We start from the raw sequence: 27,798 nt of genomic DNA, 5'->3' as shown, positions 1-27,798 counted from the left end.
GAGGGCTGCCTTCGAAAGGCTTTCGGTCTACTGTTCAAAGAAATTGAACTATTCACATACATTAATTTCCAGGAAATGGCCTAGTTTTAAACTTCCACTGAAATTAGTGGGCAGATAGACAATTTGTCAATTACAAAATTACATGAGCATTGGCCTAGAGGTAAGCACTGGATCCTATATATGTGCGTGCTAAGTTGCTTCAGTCATGTCTAACTCTTTGCGACGCTATGGACTCTAGCCTACCAGACTCCTCTATCCATGGGATTCTCCAGGCAAGAATACTAGAGTAGGTTGCCATGCCCTCCTCCAGGAGATCTTCCTAACCCAGGGATCAAGCCCTGAGTCTACTATGTCCCCTGCACTGGGAGGTGAGTTCTTTTCCACTAGCACCACCTGGGAAGCCCAGAGTCTATATGAGCACATGTCCGTTAAGTCTTAGTCTTAACAGAATAAGGTGATACAAGAACCATGAAAATGTTCTGAGAAGAGGCAAATATTGAACTACTTCTTGCACTATAAGAAATATTTATTAAAAAGTAGAGGGAGGAGAATGATGGGAGGTGGGATATGTAAAGGGAGATACAACTGTTGGCATCAACCTGAACATTGGATTTTAGCATACATTTTCATATGCTGATCATTAGGGTCAACTGCAATTTAAGTCAGAACCTTAATCTCTTGTTAAGTTTCTGTGTCAGGGAAATGGGGAAGCCCTGAATAAAAATAATGTTAGTCCATACAGTAGAATAAATACATGTGATTTACTAAGAAGAATAGAAAATAATGTGTGTGTGTGTTGCTGTGGAGAAATTGTGATTATGTTAAATACAATCCTGTTGGTTTATATCTCCATATGCTACCTCATTGCAGACAGATGCTAACAGAGGGCAATTCAAATTACAGAGCAAATAGTGAGGACACTGTTTATATCAAATACAGTTGAGCTGTACTTAACTTACTTTTAGAATAGTTTTCAGACTACTATTATATATTGAACATCGTTTTTGTATACCCGTTTGTTCTTGTTGCAAGAAAACAGTAACAAAACAATCAAATTATTTGCAAACTTAGACCAGAATACAGTTTAATCTGAAAAGTTAAAGAGGGCATGAGATTTGTTAAGAGTAAATATTGAGGTTGCTAATGAGGTGTGTTGAATTTTCTCCACTACATAGTTTGAAACATCATTCCAAAATGAATCTGTGCATTTGTTGTTAACTAGGATTAAACAGATGAAGGACTGTGATTTCTTGGTTTAATTACTCCGAGTGAAAAATTGATAAAATATGTCTTGAAGGATATTGCCCTCCAAATTCTATTTTCAGAATGGTTAGAATATTGATCAAGAAAAGTAAGCTCCAACAAATGAATTTGAAATTACAAATTCAGCTGTTAAGAAACAATGGACAATGTTTAAGATGGCCACCAATTTTTCAAAAGAGGTGTATTTGGAGTGTTAGCTCCAAATCCAGGTATTCACCTTTACTACCCAATTTTGATTTCAGGCTAAAAATCACTGGGTCCTGTCCAATTTATATATGTAGATTGATATCACTATCTATCTATATAGATATAATATAATATCATCTATCTATCTATTTATCTATCTATCTTTCCTGATTAGAAAGGCCATAAGCCAATAGAATGCAGCCAGCACAGATATTTTATATGTATGCTGGACTGTAAAAATTTGTTGCTGGCATATTTGGAAGAGCTCTGTGTACAGTGCACTGTGCTTCTGGAGGGTCTTCCTACCACTCGGCAGCCTGGGTCTGGGGCTTATTTCATTAGATGGGCAATATATAGTGCCTTGTATGGGTCTCACACTGCTATTGGCTGTCTGAAGCTGAGATACAAGATTTAATAACAGGGCTGGGTCATCTGACCCTAGAAGCTTTGTTCTCAAAATCTCAAGTAGTTTTTGCATGTTTTGTGTTTACTAACTCCGACTTTATTTTGCCCAGATATTTTGCCTCTTAAGCTTTTCAATGCATCTGCATTTTATGGCAATTACACCCATGAATGGTTTTGGTTTGCTTCTCCTTAAATTTGTCAAAATGTGGTTTTGCTGACTGAGCAATGTTTGATGTCCAAGAATACCCTTGAGACCCTTGGTAGCAAAAATTCACGTTGTGAGGAGGGTAAACCAGGTCACTAAGAGAGTATCTTTTGAATTTGTACTGATTTCAGTTGAGTTGCCCTGCTGCTTTGCATAGAGCACTTTTCAACTAACAGCCAGGCTGGGCCCTGCTATGTGGTTCAAGCTGGACTCCTGTACTTCACATCTGTTGATCCCACTGAAGTCCTTCCAGTAGCATTGTGTGGCAGCACAGCTCAGCAGGACATGCCTTGGGGGCTTATCCCCCTGAAGCCTTCAGGGAAGGGGTTGGTTACCAGAGAGTAAGGCTTTTATTGCCTATCCTGGTAAGAGGTACCTAATTAATTTTCACCTGAATTAGTTACAGATCTTCTTATTGTGGTCCGCTATAATTGAAGGATTGTCTCTTGTCTTAGAAAAGAAAAGAGAGCATGGCTGATCATTTCAGTTTGGAACCACATCTTTTGAAACCAGAGGCTTGACATTGCTCATAGTGAAGTTAGTCTTGCTATATTGTCAGACAGCAATAAACTGACTTACTAGTGGTTCAACCCACAGATTTCCATTTTATGAAATGGATGGCTGTTGACATCATTTGGAAACATACAGACATTCAGTCGACTTTTATCTAGGGCTTACTGAGAAATTTTACTTGGAAAGAACACTTGAAAGTAATCTCTTCTTCATTTTGCATTTGTGTATGAGCTGATTCAGGTAGAATGGTGCTAGACAGACTCCATAATACTTGACAATGTTCTACTTGTAACATTACAGAGTTAGGTCAATCTCCCTGAGATTGTACCTGAGCTAACAGGATAAAAGCCCTAGACATTGTTATTGTTCAAACTCCATGGTTAATATCTGAGGAGATGAGAGTAGAGAGGGCTTCCCAGGCGCTAATGGTAAAGAGTCCACCTGCCAATGCAGGAGATGTAGAAGATGTGAGTTCAGTCACTGGGTCAGGCAGATCCTTTGGCGTGGGGCATGGCAACCCGCTCCAGTATTCTTGCCTGGAGAGGACAGAAGAGCCTGGTGGGCTGTGGTCCATAGGGTCGCACGGAGTTGGACACAACTGCAGCAACAGCACGTACACACGAGAGCAGAGAGGTTCAGGTGTTTATTCAGACACAGTTTGTAGTAAAGTTAGGACTAGAACCAGATTCCTTGGTTACTTACTGATTCTGGATTCTTTCCATTGTAGGTACTGATGTTAATGTCTGTGTCATACTACACACACACACACGGCCGTACATACATTACCAATCTCTTTGGAGGTAAGAAAAAAGAGGAAAACTTGCCAAATTCTAGAATCATCAGTGTGTCTCTTTAAAGGTCACAAAAGCCTTTCTTCCCCTGCCCCCAACCCTAACTTCCCTCCTTTCCCCCACAAGGTCATTCCGCAATGTCGTTTGTACATAAAATTTATATAGATAAACTGATGGTTAACACTGATTATGCTGACCACACTGAAGCAGAAGAGCGGTTCTTAATTGCTGTTCTGTTTTCTGTCTTGAGTGAGGGCATCTCTCTACCAGTGGACAGTGTGCATCTTGGTGTGCTCTTTACTCTGAAAAAGACTTTCTGACTGGTGTGCAAAGACTGACTCAGGGACAAATGAAAATTAAGACACCAAGACCAAATTGAAAACCACAGCGACAGTTTCAAGGGTCTAGAACTAGCTGGTTCTCATCTGTAATTGGCTTGTGTTTAGCAGGTGGCTCCAGTCTGAGCTGACTCTTTTCCAGTTGAAATGCACTGGTAGAAAAAGCCATGATCCAGCCAAAATTCAGCTTTGAGACGTGAAAGAAATCTGCTCCTCAACCTCCATTTCTTTCACTCTCACTATAAGGACAGTGGTCAGTCTTTGTCCCTACGAACCACCAAGATGTGGTCAGGCTGGCCTGGCCTCACTGTAGACCATCCAGAATCAAGCCTTTGTACTTTCACATTTGGAAAGTCTGGGCCACTGTTATACTTTGGCGTCTGAAGGTCTAAAAGGCCAGTGACACCTTTTTTTCCCAGTTTAATTTTTTTTTTTTTGACTTAATTTTAAATTTACATAACAGTTTCAAAACTAATGCCATGAGTTTCTTCAACCAGCTTCCTCTAAAGTGAGCATCTCACAAAACCATAATGTATTTATCATGGATATAGTGATAGAGACATAATGTTGTTGTTGTTTTGTCGCTCAGTTGTGTCCAGCTCTTTGCAACCCCATGGACTTTAGCCAGTCAGGCTGCTCTGTCCGTGGGATTTTCCAGGTAAGATTACTGGAGTGGGTTGCCATTTCCTTCCCTAGGGGAGCTCCCCAGCCTAGAGACTGAACCTGTGTCTCCTACATAGTCAGGTGGGTTCTTTACCATTGAGCCAGCAGGGAAGCCCAGACACACAATGCAGTACTATTAACTGAGCCATAGACTCTTCAGATTTCACCAGATTCCTAGCAGCCTTTCTTTCTACCAGGATTCCATGAAGGCTACCATTTGCATTAGGTGTCATGTGTCTTTAAATCTCCTCCCATCTGTGACATTCTCTCAGTGTTTTTAAGATCTTGACACTTTTTGAAGAATGCTAGTCAAGCATTTTGTAGAATTTCCCTCAAATTGGGCTTGTTTGGTGTTTTCTCATGATTACACAGACGTTATGAATTTGAAGAGAATGCCATAGAGGTGGTGTGTTTGTATCATCTCATCATATCAAACAGAACGTGATATCCCCATGCCTTGTCACCGTGCTGTCCACATTGGCCACTTGGCTAAGGCGGTATCTGCCAGGGCTCTCCACTATAACCTCACACCTTTCCCTTTCCTGGAAGGAGGGCAATTCAGCTTCATTTCCTGGAGGGAGGAATGTTGAACATTTTATGGAATACATTAACATTAACAAGTAATTTGGAAGTAGTTTAGGGTAGATACTCTGAAGCCATGTTAGTGTTTTGCGTTTCCTCAACGTTTTGACCTTGCTGGCAGCTACGATTCGTGTTGTTTTCTCATGATGATTTCTGTTTCCCTCAGTCCTTGTACATTTATTGACTGGAATTATTCTCTAAGGAAGATATGCTTCTTCACTCCCACTTTGAATATGTGTTCAACCGTTTATTATATCAGTATAGACTTATGGCTATTTATTTTATTCTTTGGGGTCTAATCAAGCACTTCATTATTTATTTTTGGTGCTTAAATTGTTCCAGGTTTGACAATTGTTAGCTGTTTCATGTTGGGTCCTTTTGACATACTCCTAACCCCACCTCCCAATCTTTAAAATCCCTTCCTTACTTCCTGGCACCGCAAGATGCTATAGCCTTAGCTTATGCTTTTCCTGTCCCAGTCTTGGAATCAGCCATTTTTCCTGGCTCCTTTTTTGAAAAAAAAAAAAAAAAAAAAAAAAGTGTTAGAAACCAAGTCCTAGTTGGCGTGTGTGTTTACGGCTACTAAGGTGTCACAGCTTTGAGGCCCTCTCAGCAGGCAGAAATATAAAACTGTTTATTTATATGATTAGTCGCTCAATCATGTCTGACTCTTTGCAACCCCATGGACTTTGCTCCTCTGCCTGTAGGGATTCTCCAGGCGGAAATACTGGAGTGGAATGCAATACCCTTCTCCAGGGGATCCCAGATCTCCCGCATTGCAGGAGGATTCTTTACTATCTGAGTCACCAGGGAAGCCCTGATCTATATTAACCTAGCCTTTATCTACATTAACCTATGTATATACACATACAAACATTATGTATATTCATTTTGGTATCTATTAAATGGTGCATGTGTTAAAATAAGCAGTTGATATCTCTCAGTATAATCCAGAAAAGTAGAGTGAAGTTGCTCAGTCATGTCTGACTCTTTGCAACCCTGTGGACTAGCCCACCAGGCTTCTCCATCCATGGGATTCCCCAAGCAAGAATACTGGAGTGGGTTGCCATTTCCTTCTCCAGGGGATCTTCCCCACCCAGGGATCAAACCTGGGTCTCCCGCATTGCAGGCATATGTTTTTACCTCTGAGTCACCAGGGAAGCCCTAGGGTTAATTCCTCTCCATTGTATCCTCTCCTTAGTATCCTCTCCATTGCTTATTTTTCATTTCATTCTCTGTCGGTGAGAAACTTGGGTCTCATTATCTACAGTGTATATCTAAAAAGCCTCAAATATCTACTCGCAAACATTTCCAAGTAAATAATCTGCCTGCAATGTGGGAGACCTGGGTTCCATCCCTGGGCTGGGAAGATCACCTGGAGAAGGGCATGGCAACCCACTTTAGTGTTCTTGCCTGGAGAATCCCCATGGACAGAGGAGCCTGGTGGGCTATAGTCCATGGAGTCACAAAAAGTCAGACAAGACTGAGTAATTAAGCACACAAAGAAAATGCAAAGTGGTGATATTACAATCGAGAGCGCTGGCTGACACCATCTTAATCAGATGATCAAGATGGATACCACAGGGGACATGTGATAGTGAAATTATGTGCCCCTTGATATGATGAGATGACACAGACATGTCACCTTTATGGCATTCTCCCGGAATTCATATTTGTTCAGTCCTAGTATAGGTAAGTAAAGTAGTTCTGAAATTTCCTTTTTATGACTGAGTAGTATTTCATTGTATACATTGGAATACATGTATCTTTTTGCTTTGCTGCTTTCATTTTTTCAGATGTATATACCCAGGAGTGAAACTGGATCATTTGGTAGTTCCATTTTTAGTTTTTATAAAAATCTTTGTACTCTTTTTCCACACTGACTTTACCAACTTAGATTCCCACTGATAGTGCACGAGCGTTCCTTTTTCTCCATATCCTCACCAGCACTTGTTATGTGTGTGTGTGTGTGTGTGTGTGTTTTGATGGTAGCCATTCTTATAGGTGAGAGATGATGTCTCATTGTGGTTTTTATCTGCATTTCCCTGATGACTAGTGATGTCGAACATCTTTTCACTTGCCTGTTAGCCTTCTGATGTCTTCTTTGGAAAAATGTCTATTCAGGTCTTTGCCCATTTTTAATTTTTCATTTATATATACACACACACACACACGTGTGTGTATCAACAGATGAATGGATAAGGAAGAAGTGACACACATCCACACGCACAGTGGAATATTACTCAGAATGACATTTTGCCACTTGGAACAATGTGGATAGACTTGAAGGGCATTATGCCAAGTGAAATAAACCAGACAAATGCTGCATGATACCGCTTAGATGTGGAACCTAAAAAGTAAAACTAGTGAATATAATGAAAAAGAAATAGACTCACAGATAAATAGAAAACGAGCTAGACCTTCAACTAGTTTGAGGAGCTGGGGGAACACATAGATCTATGTATATATTTTATACATATACCACTATGTATAAAATGAGCTAAAAGTATATTTTGTAAAATGCAAGGAATATAGCCAATATTTTACAATAAATAAGAGTGAAATATAACCTGTAAAAATTGTGGATCACTATGTTGTACACCTGTACATTATATAATATTTCTCATCAACTATACTTCAGTTTTAAAAAATAGCTCAAAAATTGCTACCTGCTATTTCTGTGAGAAAAAAATTCCTCCAGCTAGAATAGTCCTTATGTATTTTTGTTTGTCTTTGTCTTTTTATGTTTTTCTTTTGATGGTATCCAGTCAGACACATACTTTTAAAACCAGTAACCCCTACACCCCATTCCCATCTTCTTAATCTTCTTTCACTTTGCTCTGTTAACAGTTACCACATTCACATACACTATACAAATTTTGAATATTTATTAAATGTGTCCATCTCCCTGATTGGGTAGAAGCTTCGTTCACTGTTGTGGCCCTGGACCTAGCAGAATTCTTGTGCACAGTTTCTATCAGCACATTAAGTGAAGTGAGGGCTAGTAACTGAGCTTGGATATCAATATGAATTCAGATGCGTTTAATATAAGTGGGCCCCAAAGAGAATCTCAATACTTCTGTAATCTCGACAAGTGATCAGAGTGTGTCTCCTTTCCACGTTTTCAGCACATCAGCTTCTTTGAATGAGCATAGGCCAATCTATGGATGCCTTAGAGAAATCTGTTGACAGCCTGGCATTGGAATCATCTAAAACATCAGCTCAGTCTGGGCTGCATATTGGAGCCTGATGCCTGGGACCTGCTTCCATGAATACTATTCTGATTCATGGTACAGTGTTTAAACTGATACAGTGTCTAAACATTGATAATTTATTTATTTTTTGGTAAAATATACGTAAAATTTACTGTTTTAACCAAAATGGACAGTTCAGTGGCATTAAATACATTCACATTGTTGTGCAACTCTCACTAGCCAGCTTTTTCATCTTGAAAAACTGAAATTTTATACCCGTTCCAGAACTCATTACCCTCCTCTCCAGCACCTGACAACCACTATTCTGTTTTCTGTCTCTGTGACTTTGACTGCTCAAGCCAGGTGCTTCACGCGAGTAGGATCATACGTTTGTCTTTTTGTGATTGGTTCTTTTCACTCTGCATAACATCTTCAAGTTTCATCCATGTTGTATCATGTGTCAGAATTTCACTCCTGTTTAAGGCTGAATAATATTCCACTGTGTGTGTATATATAATCATTTGTTTTTCCATTTATTTGTCAACATTTATTTCTACCTTTTGTTTATTGTGAATAATATGGCTGTGAACATGAGTGTACAAAAACCTATAGGGTTCCTGCTTTCAATTTTGTTGGGTAAATATTCAACAGTGAGAGTTCATGAACACTGAGATTAAGTGACTTTCTAAACAGTTTGGTTGTGCAGCCAAAGTTGTTTAAGTCCACGTGCTATAGCCTTCATCACATTGCAAAGAAGAGAGGCTGGCTGTCGTTCCAATAGACAAAGGCACGTCTGCATATTTGTTGGATGGATGAGAGCAAAATGAAAAGATTTTGAATGTCACTCAAAAAAATTCATGTTTCTGAAAATGTGAGAGTTGGAAGTGAAAGCTGAAGGTACTTTGACAATGATTTCTAGAAGTAAAATAATATCAGTGTGCTACCCACAGAGGTAAAAGCAAGGTTTCCTTCCAGCTTTATTTTCCAACCCAAAGCCTAAGTCAATTTGCTGCCAATTTATCCAGCATGCATTTGATGGGGGTGAGAAAAGGGAAAGCACTGGTTAAAAAATATGAATCTAACTCAGTAAGATAATTTTTTGTAAACCTATCACAGTTTGGTGTTTTATTTTCCTCTTAAAGTGTTTCTCAGAGTACCTTGGTAGAGATCTTTGAGTCTTTACCTTATCTATTGGGTAAGACCTCATCTTTAGATGAATAGCAAGATATTTCTATTGAATTCCAAATAGCCAAAAAAGAAAAATAATATTGAAAAGGAAACAAGACATGCATTGTCCCTATCTGCTGAGACCTCTTGCATCTCCCAGGTTTTGGTGGAAACTAGAAGGGGTGACAGAGAAGGCAATGGCACCCCACTCCAGTACTCTTGCCTGGAAAATCCCATGGACAGAGGAGCCTGGTAGGCTGCAGTCCATGGGGTCGCAAAGAGTTGGATACGACTGAACGACTTCACTTTCGCTTTTCACTTTCATGTATTGGAGAAGGAAATGGCAACCCACTCCAGTCTTCTTGCCTGGAGAATCCCAGGGATGGGGGCGCCTGGTGGGCTGCCGTCTATAGGGTTGCACAGAGTTGGACACAACTGAAGTGACTTAGCAGCAGCAGCAGCAACAGAAGGGGTGATGCAGAGCCTCTGAATGTGCCCCCCCCCCCCACCCTGAAGAGAGCAGGGAGGAACTTCTGAGCAGGGTTTTCCAACACCTTCCTCAGTAGAGTGCTTGGTCCTAAACTTCCGCTTGACCTGAGGTCAGAGGTCAGAGTGCCTGTTAACTCAGAGGCCACCTTGCCTGCTGTTCACACCCCATCATTGTCTCAGCAGGGCCCCAGGTCGAAGGAATCTGGCAGTGTTCTGGAGCTTGCAGATGGCAGGCCTCCCTCCCAGAATCTCAGGCCAGAACATTCCAGCTCTTGGGAAAGAAGCTTGGGAAATTGTACCATGGGCCAGCAGCAGGTGAGCTGGCAACACTCTTGCTGTCTTGTTTCTCTGAGCTCTTCTGCTCAGAAACCCAATGAGAGAGCATAGGGATGTTTGAATTGAAAAGAGGAGAGATGGTGGAGAGCTGTGCCTCCAAGGAGGGTGTCCATGCAGGATGTCTGCCTACAGAAGCCACACGGTAAATCTATGCGGCTGTGCTCCCGGAGGAGTCAGGTCATTGTTCAGCGGAGCAACTGTTACTGTCCTGCACTGGCTAAGCCTGTGTCTCCATACGTGTGTTTCACCACAGCGGCCCAGCTGGGCAGGGTGGGTGAGCTTGGCCCCAGCAGGCAGCCAGGCCTCAGGTCACTCAGATTTGTTTTTTCTTCAAACACTAGGACAGGAGTAGCTCTGGTTGGGAACTGCCCCCGCGCTACCTACAAGGCTGCATGCTCCTGTCTCTCTCTGTTCACACACACACTCTCCCCGCTACCTCCTGATGCTCTCTGAGTTTTGGCTTCTCTAATTACCTTCAGGGAAAGAAGAATCAGCAAGGAAAGTGCTCTGTTCTCTATTCACAAGCTGCCATCAGACCCCGATTTGGCCCTCCAGTATCCCTGGCATCCCACTGGCTCTTCTTCTAGGGCTTTCTGGGTGCAGGGAAATCCTGCTGCATCAGGAGTTCCCTTCCAGAGAGCTTTGTCTCCTGAAGCTCAGGTGATAACCTGGACTTGGGGACTGGCATCTGCAGTGCAGAGGTGATGGGCGAGTCTTGGGCTGAGCCCTTCATCTGTGTGACCTGATGCCATCTCCAGGGTGATAGTGTCGGGGTGGAGGTGTTTGTAGTATGACAGAACCCCCTACACAGGTCAACACCACATGCTGAAGTAGTGTTTTGTAGCCTCTTCCTCTGCTTCCACTGTGGTGACCAGTAATGTTGACATTGTGATATTCTGATATAAAAAAAAAAATATATATATATATATAGCAGAAACTAACACAACACTGTAAAGCAATTATACCCCAGTTAAAAAAGAAAACCAGCCCCTCCTGTATGATTTATATATACATTTGGTACTTTCTGGCACAGAGCCCCTAAAACTTAGAATTTCCTCACAACAAAAAGGATCAAGGTGTCTTTTGTTATCTTAATGAAGTGACTTCTGGAAAGCACCTAACAGTGCCTGCTGGTTGCTTGGAGACCCAACCTTGGAATTAGAGGGTGGGAACTTTCACTCCCATCCTGGATCTCTAGAAAGGCTGAGAGGAAGATTGTAGAGGCTGAATCAATCACCAATAGTCAATGATTTATCAGTCATGCCTAGGCAATGAAACCTCCATAGAAGAGTCAAAAGGATGGGGTTCAGAGAGCTTCTGGGTTGGTGAACACGTGGAGGTGTGGGGAGAATGACAGGCACAGAGAGGGTGTAGAGGCCCCATGCCCTTCCCCATGCCTTGTCCTGTGCTTCTCTTCCATCTGGCTGTTCCCAAGTTACACCCGTCTCTTAAAAAACTGACAGTCTAGTAAGTAAAATGGTTGAGTTCTATGAACTGCTCCAGCAAATTAATGAGACCCAAGGAGCAGGTCATTGGAACCTCTGATCCATTGTCCCAAATTTCAGGTGACAACTTGGACTTGAGGACTGGCATCTGAAGTGCGGAGGTGGTGGGCAAGTCTTGCAGGACTTAGCCCTTCACCTGTGTGACCTGATGCTATCTCCAGGGAGGCGGTGTCAGAATGGAGGTACTTGGATGTACAGGAGACCTCCCTATACCTTCACACATATACACACACATCAGAATTGGATGCAGAACCCCTTCAGATACTCAGATGATTGAAGGTGGCCACCTTGCTTTTCTGAGGGATGGATGAAGTGACAAAGGAGGAAGAAGGAAAGGGACTAATATCTATTGATTAGCTAATACAGTGCTTTCCAATTTGGGGTTACAATTCTGAGTAAGAAATATTTTACTTTTTAAAAATATATATATTATTTTATTATTACTTAAAATATTTTAAAAAATTAAACAAATTCTAATAGAACTATCATGGCATCTGGTCCCATCACTCCATGGGAAATAGATGGAGAAACAGTGGAAACAGTGTCAGACTTTATTTTTGGGGGGCTCCAAAATCACTGCAGATGGTGATTGCAGCCATGAAATTAAAAGACACTTACTCCTTGGAAGAAAAGTTATGACCAATCTAGATAGCATATTCAAAAGCAAAGACATTACTTTGCCAACAAAGGTCCGTCTAGTCAAGGCTATGGTTTTTCCAGTAGTCATGTATGGATGTGAGAGTTGGACTGTGAAGAAGGCTGAGCGCCGAAGAATTGATGCTTTTAAACTGTGGTGTTGGAGAAGACTCTTGAGAGTCCCTTGGACTGCAGGGAGATCCAACAAGTCCATTCTGAAGGAGATCAACCCTGGGATTTCTTTGGAAGGAATGATGCTAAAGCTGAAACTCCAGTACTTAGGCCACCTCATGTGAAGAGCTGACTCACTGGAAAAGACTCTGGTGCTGGGAGGGATTGAGGGCAGGAGGAGAAGGGGATGACAGAGGATGAGATGGCTGGATGGCACCACCGACTCGATGGATGCGAGTCTGAGTGAACTCTGGGAGTTGGTGATGGACAGGGAGGCCTGGCGTGCTGCAATTCATGGGGTCGCAAAGAGTCGGACACGACTGAGCGACTGAACTGAACTGAACTGAATAGAACTATAAAAAAAAATTCCTGCATTCTAAATCAAAAGCAAATGGATCAGTGCATATATATATGCACAATACTTACTGTCTTATTTATCAATAAATATAAGAGGAACTGAAAAAAGAGAAATATGTTTCACATTGTACTTCATGTGTATGATAGATACAACTGAAACAAAAATTTAGTGAAAAAGCTTACTATATTTGATAAAGAAAAATAAAAATAGATTAATATCAAGTATGACTTTGAAAAGATTTAAGTTCAAGTCCCCAATAAATCATTTAGAATCATGACTTACTGAATTGATTGTCCTTCCCTCTAATGGGTGGCAACTCAGATTTCCAAACCATTGCATAAACATGTACCAGATGCTAGATGCCAGGCACGACTCATTTAACACCTACAAAACGTTTTTGAGGAAGATATTAATAGATCCATTTTGCCAATGAGAAAACTGAAACCTCAGTCAGTGTAAGTGACTTGGAAAAATTCTTTGCCTAATAAAAGACCATCATGAGAAATGCTGGGCTGGAAGAAGCACAAGCTGGAATCAAGATTGTTAGGAGAAATATCAATCACCTCAGATATGCAGATGAAACCACCCTTATGGCAGAAAGTGAAGAGGAACTAAAAAGCCTCTTGATGAAAGTGAAAGAGGAGAGTGAAGAAGTTGGCTTAAAGCTCAACATTCAGAAAACGAAGATCATAGCATCTGGTCCCATCACTTCATGGGAAATCGATGGGGAAACAGTGGAAACCGTCAGACTTTATTTTGGGGGGCTCCCAAATCACTGCAGATGGTGACTGCAGCCATGAAATTAAAAAGACACTTACTCCTTGGAAGAAAAGTTATGACCAACTTAGATAGCATATTGAAAAACAGACATTACTTTGCCAACAAAGGTCCATCTAGTCAGGGCTATGGTTTTTCCAGTGGTCATGTATGGATGTGAGAGTTGGACTGTGAAGAAAGCTGAGCGCCGAAGAATTGATGCTTTTGAACTGTGGTGTTGGAGAAGACTCTTGAGAGTCCCTTGGACTGCAAGGAGATCCAACCAGTCCATTCTGAAGGAGATCAGCCCTGGGATTTCTTTGGAGGGAATAATGCTGAAGCTGAAACTCCAGTACTTTGGCCACCTCATGCAAAGAGTTGATTCTTTAGGAAAGACTCTGATGCTGGGAGGGATTGGGGGCAGGAGTAGAAGGGGACAACGGAGGATGAGATGGCTGGATGGCATCACTGACTTGATGGACGTGAGTCTGAGTGAACTCTGGGAGTTGGTGATGGACAGGGAGGCCAGGTGTGCTGTGATTCATGGGGTCACAAAGAGTCGGACACGACTGAGCAACTGAACTGAACTGAACTGAATAAAAGACCATTCTTGTTCCACTCTCTTGCTTTGCTGGCAGGAGTGGACACCTGCCCTGCTGGGGGTGGCAGGAGCTCCCTGGCACTGGGTCTGCACCAGGTCTCTGCTGGCAGTAGTCACTCTTCCATGTCTGGACCCAAGAATGCTGTGCAGTCTTTGAATATCAACCTCTCCAAGTCTCAGCTGGGAGCATCACTGATGGATAATCCTTGATCACTGCTGATCCAACGATTTGGCCAGAGTTTCTTCAGTAGCTTCTTTGGTTTGGTTTGGTTTTGGTTTTGCTTTACTTGTTAAAGGGTAAGGTCCAAAGCACTGCAGGTTGTTCCTATTGCTTCAAATGGAATAGTCCTAGATTCAAGACTGGGTGAGCCTTAGTCCTTCATTTCTCTGCAGAATCTACTCTTCCTGGAGTCTGGTAGGAACAGGCTCTGACCTAAGGCATTGAATCTTGCTCCTGACAGAGTGTGTAAAATATACCTACTCTCAGGGGCTCTTTGCCTGGAATTTCCACTTTTCAATCTGAAACCAAATTTAAGGAGTGAAGTCAAAATTATATCAGAGTCCCTTCCTTTCTTTTTCTATTCCCTCCAAAAATATCCATCCAGATTCCAGCTGCTGCTAGTCCAGGGACCCCACTTGGAGAACCATAGATGTAGTTAATGTTCCCCATATGAAGCATCCCCAGACTGATCTGAAGTCTTTCTGGGGCTCTCTGCACTCCAGGGGAAGGGGCTTTGTATAGAAAGATCACTGTGGTCAAGGTTAGCCTGCACTGAAATGTGTTTGAAGTTGCTATCTAATACCTCTATCCTTTGCCGAAGGCTGTTTCACTCCCGGGAGCTGGATGCTGGTGATTGGCAGGTCCCCAGAGTGTACCCACAAACCTGCTGATGTCCATCCCATCTGTCAGAGCATATGCTCTGAAATGCACAGGCCTCCCACCAGGAGCTCATTATTTACAAATCACTAAGCCAGCAGCCGGGAATGTCTTCTCTTGGCTGTTGCTCTCTCTGTGGCCAATACAAGCTTAACAGGTGCTACAAGCACCCCAGAGGTCCTTCTCTTCCACCTCCAAGCCACTACCGGTGGGTGCGCACAGAGATGTCTGTGCACAAAGGCTCTCCTGGTCTTAGTTAATGCCTGGGAAATTTTGCACTTATACCTGTTTTTATGGTAATTATTAGTTACAGTGAGGACTACTCCCCTGGCAAGGTCAGTGCTCTCTTTTAGTGTCAAACACTGAACCAAAGTACCTTCAAATCAAGCCCAATCTGCCAGTGTCTTCTGAGTACATTTGGATACATGCAGCTCCCCCTGTGCTCTGTGATACCAGAAGCCCAGGGCTCTGAACTCTTGCTGATCCACAGGGCATTCAGGAGCATCCCTGGAGAGTGCTGGTGAGCACACAGCAGCTGTGGGTTTGGGAAATATCTTGGCCATCTTTGCTTTGATGGGTTTGCTGGAACTAAGTGACATGAACACTATTATTGCTAACGCACTATTGCTATTAGAACAGGCAGAAAAAATAACAGGAAGAAAGGACACAGGTTTTTTATGTTTAATAGTCTAACAATGTTGTCCTGATTTATCTGAGAAAGAGCACAGATCATTTGTAAGGGGCCCTGTGTGCCTTTGGACTGACACAAACATGTGTGTGTGCATACACACACAGCGCAAGACATCTGAGAGCTACTGAAAACCCTTATATCTCACTTTATATATCTCACTATATATCAACCTTTACTCCTAAATCCTACAGGCACAGTGCCTTTCTGACAATAACTTTCCTCTGGACGAGTGGAGAAAATAGACCTGACTTTGCTCAATAGTTTTCTCCTTCAAGAGTCACTCTGAAGGAGACGCAGATCTCTGCAGTCAACACTACCTGCTGCTTTTGCAGAATGTCTGACTCTAGCACTCTCTTTGAGCTTAGAGCTGTGGCAGGCCTGCCTCTCTGTCTGGCTCCTGATCAGGGCAGAGAAGTGGAGTGAGGGCAGGGTCTGTAGACAGGTGTGTGTCTTAAAGAGAACCAGCATGCTGACCTGAACATGGGCAGTCTCAGGGCAGGGGAGGGGATGAAATGTCAGGAGCAGCTTTCCTGGGAGACCAAGCTCCTTTTCCACTAAAATCAATATCTAGAGTCTCGTAAGAATTCTTCAGTGCCTGTAGATGTGTCCAAACTGGAAGATCTCACCTACAGACTGAGCCTGGGGAAAAGGAAACTGGCTATGTAGAGACTATGAATGTGACACAAATAATTAAGGACGAAGGTCGTGTTCCCTGGGAGCAGCATGGGGCAGGTCAGAGCCATGGTGGGGCCCCTATTTCAGCTTTGGCTCTAGTCCTGGCTGGGGAGTGAAGAAAGCTGCATCCACAGGGCTGAGAAGCTGGCATCTTTCACAATGGAAGGAACACTGGCATCAGAAGGCCTGTTCCAAGGTAAAAGGGCAACGTGTGGGTACAGTTGCCCTGGCCCAGAATGTGGGTGAGTGATCAGGGCGCTCGTCTCCCAGGCACCCAAATAAACAAAGGCAGCAAGACGGATGCTGAGGCCACCCTGGGGCAAGTTCCTCTGTGTTCTTGTGTTCCTGTTGGAGTGCAGTTCAGAGATGACACCTGGTTCTGCCAGAGCTGCAATCCCAGGGCTCCAGCCCCACCAGCCCACAGGATGGCCACACGGGGGCTGGCACGGCTGGGAGCCTTCACATTTGCTCTGTATTTCACCTAGTCCTCAATTATGCAATCAACAGAAAGACCCAGGGCTTATGGAGTGCAGGCCCAGCTCCTAGGTAGCTCATGAAAGGCAAGGACAAGAGCCAGGAGTCAGCCAGGGTGAGGCACCTGAGCTGAAGTTCTGAGATGTCCAGTCACCATCCACATGGAAACGGTGTTTATTGATATTGGATCCAGAAACTGTATTTGTGGCTTTAGTTTATATAGTCTTCCTGGACATACTGTCTCATTTAATCTCCTGAGTTGGTAATGATAGGGGAGGCAACGTGCCTCACTTTACGGATGAGGAAACTTGGGCTTAGAGAGACTGGTAAGCAGTAGGTCAGATCTTTTGGAGAAGGCACCAGACCCTCTCACTAGAGAGCTGTGTGCATCCATATCCTTCCTTTGTTTCCAGGCTTTTGTGTCTGCAAACATATTTTAATCATGAAGAATTAAACATCAATTTCCCCTCCCATCATCTTCTTATCACATGCCCCAGGCAAAGAAGGTAGGGCCAGAGTTCTCCTCACCACTTCAGACGAAGGTCAGTGAAGTCATGATAACCTTGGCTACTAGTAGGGAGGGTGTCCAGGCTGACAGCTTTGCGAAAAGCCTGGAAAGAGCAAGGCACTGTCACCCACCACACCTGAGGGGGGCTGCAGTGAGTGTGTGGTCCCCTCCCTTACTCGGTCAGCAGGAATCTGTACAAAGAGATTTAAAAGGCAGAACACAGTGCCCCTTGGCCAGGATGGATGGCAAAGACAAAGGAACCCAGTGGAGCAAAACAGACAATGGGGGGAAGTTCCTACAGAAAGAAGGTGCGGTTCCAGGAGGCACCTGCCCCACAACCATGACCCAGTGGCAGCGCTCGAGCCCACGACTGGAGTGGGGCCTCCGGGTGCGCAGCTGTCTCCCTGCTGCTTGGTCCTGGCCAGCAGGTGAGCAGGACTGTCTCTGTGATTATCCCTCCTCCTCTGTGAGCAGCACAGAATGTGGCCCATCTTCCTCACAAGAGTCTTCTTTGGAGAGGCATCTCTGGGGCAGCTGGCCATCTAAAGCAGTTGTGCTCCACGCACATGCAGACACACACACACACACACACACACATACTTCACATACATATATACATACACACACACACACTTCACACACATATATACTTCACATACACATATACACACACACATATACTTCACATATACATATACACACACATATACTTCACTTACACATATACACACACACATACTTCACACACACACATATACTTCACATACACATACATACATACACGCATACACACACTTACACACATACCTCACACACACATAGCTCACATAAACACATATGCATACATACCTCAATACATATATACACAACACACACACACATACTTCATATACAACACACATTTACACACATACACACCTAACATAAACCTATATGTCACATAGACATATACACACATTCACATACACATATGTGCACACACACACACACATACCTCACATATACATATACACCCATACACATACATAACTCACATACGTATATAACAATATACACATACATATACATGCACACATACATGCTTCACATACACACACATCACACACATACATAACTCACACAGACACACACCTCACATGCACATATACACACATATCTCATATACACACATACATACCTATATACATGCATACACACATACATATACATACCTCACATACACATATACAGATAGAAAATACACACAAGCCCCACACACACTGCACAGACACATACACTTACATGCATAAATACCCACACACTAGACACACACACACACACACACACATACACACACATCACACATACATACCTCACAGATACAGGTACACACATACAGACAAAAATATACATATCAAAGAGACACACAGATTACACAGACACGTATAACCACACATATAAAGACACAGACACAAGACACATACACCCTACACACAGATGCACGTGCGTCACATACATACCAAGACACACTTACTTAATCAGACATTCAACTGTGAGTTTCTGCTGCCACCCAGAGGCTCAGCTTGGAAGCAGCAGATGGAAGAATGAAACCCCCTTGAGATCTTAATTTTACCAACCATCTCTGCATCCAAGAGCAACTGCTTGTTTTCCAAATCAAGGGCTAGAGGGGTTCCAGTTAGGGAAAGGATACATGTGTTATTTGGATAAGGAATCTGCCTCCTTGATTTAGTAAAATCCATTTCCCACTCTTTCGAGCTCTGAAAATCGTATGTATGTGTGTGCATGCGTATGTATTTGTTTGTGAATGTGCATGTACACATGTGTGCATGTTAGAGAAACCTGTACATTGTGTGTATACACATATATATGTGTGAACATGTGTGGTGTGTCATTTCTGAGAAGACATTCTCGTAGTAATAATCCAAACCAGACATGATGCCAAAAGTCATGGGAGGTTTAGGACCAGAAGTCAGGGAGAAGAATGGGCAACTTGAAGCTGCAAATTCATGATGAGGTAGAACCCTCTGAGAGCTTATGGAAAAACCAGGCTCAGGCTTCCAGACCAATCAGTTTGGAAACCCTTACCAATTTGTGTAAATAAAGCTCCTTCTGGAAAGCCTGAGGATGATTGTTTTAAAGACTCTCAAAATGGTCATATTGTCCAGCCAGGGTAGAGGACCACAGTCTGCCTCAAGCGGCAGCTAGCTACCTTTCTTTCTGGAAAGGTCCAGACACCTATTGTCAGCTTTGAGAGCTATACTGTCTCTGTTGAAACCATTCAGCCCTGCCTTTGTATCCCAGAGGAAGGCACAGATGACCTATAACAAATGACCGTTATCCATATGTATTCTAACAAATCTTTAAGGAGACTGCAATTTGGCTTTCATGTATTTTTTATGTGTCATGAAATATTCTTTTTCTTTTAGTATTTTTAAAAATTTATTTAAAAATTCAAAAATCATTCTTAGCTCACAGACTATGCTTAAACAGGCTGCAATGAATTTGGGCCATGACCTGCAATTTGCCAACCTCCAATTTTTGTCACTGACTCTTGAACAAAGCTCTGTCTACATCTACTGCAAATTGACACTGAAGTTTTCAGTACTCAGAGCTTCCCTGATAGCTTAGTTGGTAAATAATCCACCTGCAATGCAGGAGACCCTGGTGTGATTCCTGGGTTGAGAAGATTCCCTGGAGAAGGGAAAGGCTACCCACTCTAGTATTCTGGCCTTGTGAACTTCATGGACTACAGTTCATGTGGTTGCAAAGAGGTGGACAAACTGAGCGACTTTCACTACTGCAGAAAACAAATGCCTCATAATATTATCAGAAAGATTATTGATATTTTATGTATATGCAGGATCCATTCTTATTCTTGATGGCATATCTGATAAGCAACTATTTCTCTTTCCCCCAAGGGGAATAGTGAAGCTAAGTTCCAATTTAAGCTTCTTGATGACTTCATCCATTATTGAAGCCATCGACCATCCAGACAGCAGCATCCTTTAATCTAAGGCTCAGAGAAGGGATTAGAGTGACAATTTGAAGATGGGTTACTTCTGATCTTTCCTTTTCTTTTCTAGGCGAGGGTTGCTGCTTTGAAGATTTACAGATCAAGAACATTGTAGAGACGTATTTTGCGGCTCTTTGCCTCCTATGTGAAGTCTGTAGGTAACATGAGCATAATGTCTAGAAATATTTACACATAGTTAATGTGTCAGACTATGAGGGGTGGAGATGTGAATATTTGCTTAACTTTGGAGTTTGAGAACCATGTACTTTGAGGTTTTTTTCTAGGTACTATTAGATTTTTCTGTTTGGGGGATTTTAGTCAACTTTTAACAATGACAGTTAACTTCACCTTTCATTTAAACAACTCAAAAATGTGGACATAGTTTTTGAAATATAATTTTCTTTAGCTATCTCTGATCAATTCTGTTTTTTTCCCCCCTCAAATTAGTGGCACATTTTCTGGACTTTTGCTTATAATTCTTTTCTTGGTCAATTTGTATATCTTCATTAATTTTCACTACACCTCAATATGAATACAAGGAATAATGGTTCCATTTTCAGAGGGAACAAGAGCAGTTTGAAGGGCTACCAGGGAGCCTTATGAATCTGGCTACTTTTTTTTACCAGATGACCTCAGAGTTCCTTCCATCCCTAATATTTTAAAATTTCACAACTTTCTGAATGTGCTACTGAATTCTTCCATAAAGAAGATGGAATGAAACTTTATCCCTTAAATTTATATCATTATAATTATGAAATATAATTCCTTTCACGTAAGTTTTTCTTTAATAGTACTAGTTACAATAACACACCCTGGTATCATTTCAAAATAGATTAGAAAGAATATTAGTGATGCCACCACAATATCAGTCCTTAAGTCACGCTTCCACGTCTTTTCCCAAGAGTGGAATCTTTGTTGACCTCCTGTAATAGACTGAACTGTGTCCCTCACCCCTCCCAACCAATTAAAATGTCCAATGTGACTGCATTTGGAGACAGAGCCTTTAAGGAGATAATTAAGATTAAATGAGTTCTTAAGAGTGGGGCTCTGTCTGACAGGACTGGTGTCTGTGAGAAGCAACACCAGAGATTTCTCTATATGTCTATGCAGATAAGGGGCCATGTGAAAGCACAGCAGGAAAGCAGATTTCTGCAAGCCAAGGAGAGAGACTTCATCAGAAACCCCTTTATTTCTGAGATTAATTTTAATACTCTTCTTTATTTAACCCAGTATATCCAATACTTTTACTTTAATATATAATCAATATAGAAAGTGCCAATGATATGTTTTACACTTTTACAGGAAGTCTTCAAAGTCTGATGTGTATTTTACACTAACAAAGCTTCTGGTTTTGGACTAGATGCATTTCAAACGCTCAGTAGCCAAGTGTGACTTATGGCACCATATTGGACAATAGGGATTCATGTCATAGTCCCAAGTTTGCTGTTCAATATGTTCCACTCTGCTTGATCAATACTAAATAGATAACATGGGAATGATCAGTTAATTAGCTTACAGGTCATTACAGATAAGTGCTCAACGGCAGAAGTCTCTTGAAGGCACTGTATGCTGGTTACGAATATGTCTTTATAGTATATTTCCTTTGACTCAAATCTGGAAAAGGAAAGCAGAATGTAAAAGAAAAAGAAAACACCTTTCTTAAAATATTAGGGCTAACAAGGGTGGCAAATTCGATTAATTTTAGAAATATTCAGTGTTTTCTCTATACTTCCAAGAAAGACTGTACCTCCCTGTTCTGTTGTTATCAGTTTGGTCATGTGACTTGGGATTTAGCACTCATGACGGAGTACAGGCTTGAACAGTGGTTGCACAGTTGGGCTCTCACACATGGGATAAGCTCCTGGTTCAGGAGCTGGATGTCAGACACGTAGTACAGAGCTACCCCAGCTGATTCACCCAGTCAGGCCCAAGTCAATACACAAATGCCAGAGATACCTAAAGTTTTGCATGCTTCTGAAATTTGGTGGTCGTTTGTCATGCAGCATTATTGTGGCAATAACTAGCTGATAACTGTCAATTGAGGATTAGTCAAACAAAAGGTGTACTCTGAAATGATATTATAGGTCATTGTGCAAACAGGCAAGTGTATAAGCTTTTGCTGTGGCAACAAAAACTCGTTTTTTCAATGACTTAAAGCAGGCAGCATTTCTTTACTTCTCACTCCTGAGTTTGCAGGTAGGCTGTGCCAGTTCCCCTACAGGCTGCAGGTGGGCAGATATCTGATTCTTGTGCATTTTCACACTGAAGGAAGAACCACTATCTGGGACAGACAGCAGGAGCACAAGAATCAGCCAAAACAAGCATGCATGTTTATGCCTTTGCACAGCCAGGAGTATCTACCTCCACTCTCACATTCTCATCCCAATAAACCAAAGCAAGTCATTCCATCACTCATGGGACAAGAATATCCATTTTCCAGGGGCAAGCTGGGAGTGTGACAAAGGGAATGAATATTTTCTGAGCAATAGAACAATCTCCCAACAAAAGTCATATAACCATTTAGTTTATAGCTTTTCATGAAGAGTTTGATAACCATAAATGATACATTATGGTGCACATTATTCCCTAAATAATGATATTGATATCTAATACAGCTTTCTGAGATCTTCACTAAAGTGCAACTAGTCTCAGAAACTGTCTTAGAGTGACATGCACATAGAAGAAAAAGAATGAGTGAAAGCCGCAGACACACAGTTAAAAAGAGCTAGGCATAATTGGAATGAATGCTTATCATTTTCTATATCCTGAGTCCAGTTGGAAGAACAAGCTTGCTTTCTGATATATAGCAGGGACATGTGGACAGGGAAAACTGTCTGTCATATCATACCCTGAAAGCTGTTGTCATCTTATTATGTGTACAGTGACTTTTTTGTGGGAAAAATGACATCAGCTCTGTTGTTTAGAGTGACTTGCACTCATCCATCCTGATGCAACCTATGGCCTCCTCTTTGAGGCAAGAACAGCTGCTGCACAGGAGCCATCAGCCCAGTAGCCTCACCTGTCATGTTCCTGGTGCCAGGGACCCTGTGGGAAAGGCACGGCAGAGGGACAGGGGGAGAAAAATTATTTAGGAAGTAGGAGAGAATCCAGAAGAATGATGACTAATACGATCCTCTGAACACGAAACCACATTTGTACTTCCCACAAACATGACTCAGTGTTTCATCCAGCATAGCTCCTTACTGTGGTGTTGCCTCTAAGCTGAGCTTTGCTGCTGCTGCTAAGTCGCTTCAGTCGTGTCCGACTTTGTGCGACCCCATAGACAGCAGCCCACCAGGCTCCCCTGTCCCTTGGATTCTCCAGGCAAGAACAATCGAGTGGGGTGCCATTACCTTGTCCAATGCATGAAAGTAGAAAGTGAAAGTGAAGTTGCTCAGTGTGTCTGACTCTTAGCAACCCCATGGACTGCAGCCTACAAGGCTCCTCCGTCCATGGGATTTTCCAGGCAAGAATACTGGAGTGGGGTGCCATTGCCTTCTCCAAGTTGAGTTTTAGTGGTAGTTTTAAAAAGTTCTCCTATTTTATTTGGCATTTTAGTCAGATGTAATGATATTGAAACTACAGGATATAATTTTAACAGTGTCCTAAATTAGGATATACAGCCTATTTTCCTGTTTTATGAGTATGTTTTCATTAATGAAAAAAATAATTTGAGAAAGGAATACAAAATTCCTCCTTACATTTCTAGGTCTTCCACTGTAGCAACTCTGTTTCAATTGTCTAAAAAAGACTTTGTGGTTTACAAGATTGATGAACATGGAACTTAGCACCAGAAACTACTATTATCTCCAAATGTATTCAATATTTTGACCCTCTTGCATCACTGTTTTGAGAAAGAGATCTTCAAATAAAACATGTGATATTATATGTATTTTCATCATTATGATAACTAATTTAGTTGTCAATGTATTTATTTAGAATGAAGTGAAGTGTTTTTAATATATGTATGTGTTACTTCTTTATGAAAGAGCTTCCTTTGAGATACTTTGGGTAAAGTAGGTATTTTGACTTGGGAAACTGGTAACGACATCATCTCAGTGCACGTGTATCTTATGAATTTAAAGAAAATAAGAAGAGTTTTGAGATTGATCTACTGATTCATCTATTTATTTTCTTTGATTATGGTAAAAACAACTAAAATAAGATCTACCCATTTAATAGATGTTTAAGGGCATGGTGCAGTCTTGTTAACCACAGGCACAGTGTTGCACAGTGGATGGCTAGGGCTCATTCATCTTGCATAACTGATATTTTATATCCATCGAACAGTAACAACCCATTCCCCCTCCTCCATTCCCTGGCAGCCGCTATGCTACTCTGCTTCTCACATAAGTGGAATCATAAAATACTCATCCTGTGTTTGGCTTATGTCTCTTAGCACAAGGTCCTCTAGGTCCATTCATGTTGTCACATGTGGTAGAATTTCTTTCCTTTCTAAGACAGAGGAATTTTTCATCATCTGTATCTCATCTTTTTATCCATAGTCAATCATGGAAACAGTTTATATCTATCAACAGATAAATGGATGAAAATCATATTCATCTATTTATGTAGAAATTATCCTTGGAATATCAGATGATGCTATTGCTTTAAACAGGAATGAAAAATGAGAACCACGCCTATCAGAATCCCCAAATTCCAAATAGCTGTGATTCCAGAAGCCTGGCCCTCCTCTGAGCTTGCTTTTATTCCCTTAAAGGACTCTGCAGCCATGTCCCAGTCTTGGCTGCTAATGGCATGACTCACCCAGAGAACACACCTGCTCCTTCTGGATGTGAGTCAGGAAATATTGGACATTCTTTTTGGGATTTATATTTATAGGAAATGATAACTGTCAAAGCAGGACTGTTGATTAGCAACATAACATGAATCTCCCAGAAAACAAGTTTAAAAGTAGAGTTCCTCAGTCTTCTCTTCCTCTTGAAATCAGAACAGCTTCATTTCCTGTCAGTCCAACAAACACCTCCATGATGTAGAGAGATGCTCTTTGGCATGCTGCTCAATGTTGTTATTTTTTTTCTCTGCTTGAAAGTGAGACTGAAAGTTGCTCAGTCTTGTCCGACTCTTTGCGACTCCATGGACTACCCTATCTATGGAATTCTCCAAGCCAGAATACTGTAGTGGGTAGCCTTTCCCTTTTCCAGGGGATCTTCCCAACTCAGGGATTGAACACAGGTCTCCTGCATTGCAGGCAGATTCTTTACCAGTGAGCCACGATTTCTCTGCTTAATATGTGTCTATCTCTGTTCGGCCACAGAGCTACTAGAGAAAATTTTGTTTGACAATAGAAATACCAGTGTGAATGTTTTTGACTTTCTTTTTCTCTTCTCATTTTGGGCTCTGTGACTTTGTACAAACTTAAGATCTCAGCTACCATTTCATCATTCAAATTGCTTACTAGATGTAACCATTCAGTTTTAGCATAGTCACAAAATTCCAAAACGTCTCTCATCTTTTCATTTCTTTAAACTTGCTTCTTTTTCTGGAGTCTCTGGCTATACGAGCACTATTCATTTCAGTTAGACTTTTTGTCATCCCCTCCCTCTCTTTTTCCACATTCTCACTAGTTAACTCTTTCATCTGGATCATCTGATGAAGTCTTTGGAACTGTTCCTCCAACAACCCTTTGTAGCAGAACCTGATTTCACACTGCCAAAATATTTGGGGCTTCCTTCCTGTTTCAGGCTGCAGGAATGCTCCAAAGCCAAGCCAAAGACTTTTCTGCCCTTCCACTGGTAGCCCAGTCTCCATGACACACTCCAGCAGCGGGTAGCCCAGGACTGTACAAATACCCTGGCTCCCTCACTTCCAGGTGTGTGTTCCTCATCACTTCCCGGCTCCCTGCAGAATTCACTCCAGCTGCTTTGTGGGTAGCTGGTTTTATTATGCACCTTTTCTTCAGTTGCTTTCCTTCCCTTTTCTCCATCATTTCTCACCCCGTGTCCTATATTATCTGCACTCTTGGAGGTGCATCTGCCTTCCCTCCGCCTTATGAAATGCTAGGGATGCATTCTGCTGTATCTAAAAGTTCACATTTTCAAGAAGTTTTGCCCATCACTCAATGCTGAGTTTATCACTCCTTCACTTTGTGCTGTATTCTCACCACATTTTCTTTATACCCCTACTTAATAATATGTTGTGATTTCATATTTACATCCTTCTCTCTTCTTAGATTGGACAGTGAATGAGGGCCAACCTTTGTCTAATTCTTTTCTTTTGTACCCAATAAAGCCTGGCACATAAAGTATGGGGTATATAAATTCTGGAAAAATGACCAAATCTCCAAATCTGAAAATCCATTATTTTTACAGATTGCAGAGATTCACTTCTATCTTGAGATCTGCCAGAATGTTTCATATTCTCTCTCTGTACCTTACTCTGATTATTTTTATGATAACAAAATACATATTCAGAGAGCAAGAGATAGAAATGAAGTTATATAATTTTTAATTTTAAATTTATTTTTATATTTATTATGCTAACTTTTATTATTATATTGTCCCTTTATTCCTTACAATTGCTAAATGATACGAACATGCCGCATCCTTTGTTATAGCACTTGCCAAAAGGTGAGGGTCTTCAATGCCCACTAGTGCAGGCCCCGAGCTGACTCTCTTTGAACTGGATTAAGAGCCTCCATGAAGAGCCCCAGCCTCATTCAGGACCCTGACAGATGTCTTTACAGAAATAAAAAGAACAAGCAAACATAATTTCAAGTGAAATCAGAGTTCCTAGCAAAGCATTCTAAAGCATTTCACATTCTTACCATCTGATGCCCGTATGTTATGAGATTTTGAAGCCCCTTGTCCATTACCAGTAGCTGGTTAATTCCAGGTGCTGAAGAGAAGGAGGGGCATTTGCAGGCCTATAAAGGAAATTTCCTTGCAGGCCTTCCAAGGGTGAAAGTCACTGAGGCTTTAGGAAAGAATGTTCTAAAGATATTTTCATCACATGTCTTTACCTACTAATCCTCAGATTTTTATAAACAATGAAAATTAACATTCTCTATATCCTCTATTTTTCTAAAATTAAAAGTACAATGCAATGTCCTTAGCTTGCTTGTGCTCAATATGCAGGCAAATTTGGAAAATTCAGCAGTGGCCCCAGGACTGGAAAAGGTCAGTTTTCATTGCAATCCCAAAAAAAGTCAATGCCAAAGAAAGCTCAAACTACCACACAATTGCACTCATCACACACACTAGTAAAGTAATGCTCAAAATTCTCTAAGCCAGGCTTTAATAGTATGTGAACTATGAACGTCCAGATGTTCAAGCTGAATTTAGAAAAGGCAGAGGAACCAGAGATCAAATTGCCAATATGTGCTGAATCATCGAAAAAAGCAAGAGAGTTCCAGAAAAACATCTATGTCTGCTTTATTGA

At 41.7% G+C, this 27,798-nt stretch overlaps 1 pseudogene; it reads right to left on the bottom strand.

The window, feature by feature from the left end:
* LOC128052098 (casein kinase I-like) overlaps positions 1 to 27,798 on the bottom strand; it is a 108,914-nt pseudogene that overhangs the window by 60,243 nt on the left and 20,873 nt on the right.

Source organism: Budorcas taxicolor, chromosome 8, assembly GCF_023091745.1.
Source record: "Budorcas taxicolor isolate Tak-1 chromosome 8, Takin1.1, whole genome shotgun sequence".
NCBI classification, from domain to species: Eukaryota; Metazoa; Chordata; class Mammalia; order Artiodactyla; family Bovidae; genus Budorcas; species Budorcas taxicolor.
Note: the sequence above shows the minus strand (reverse complement) of the source record. Positions and strands in the feature narration are given on the sequence as shown.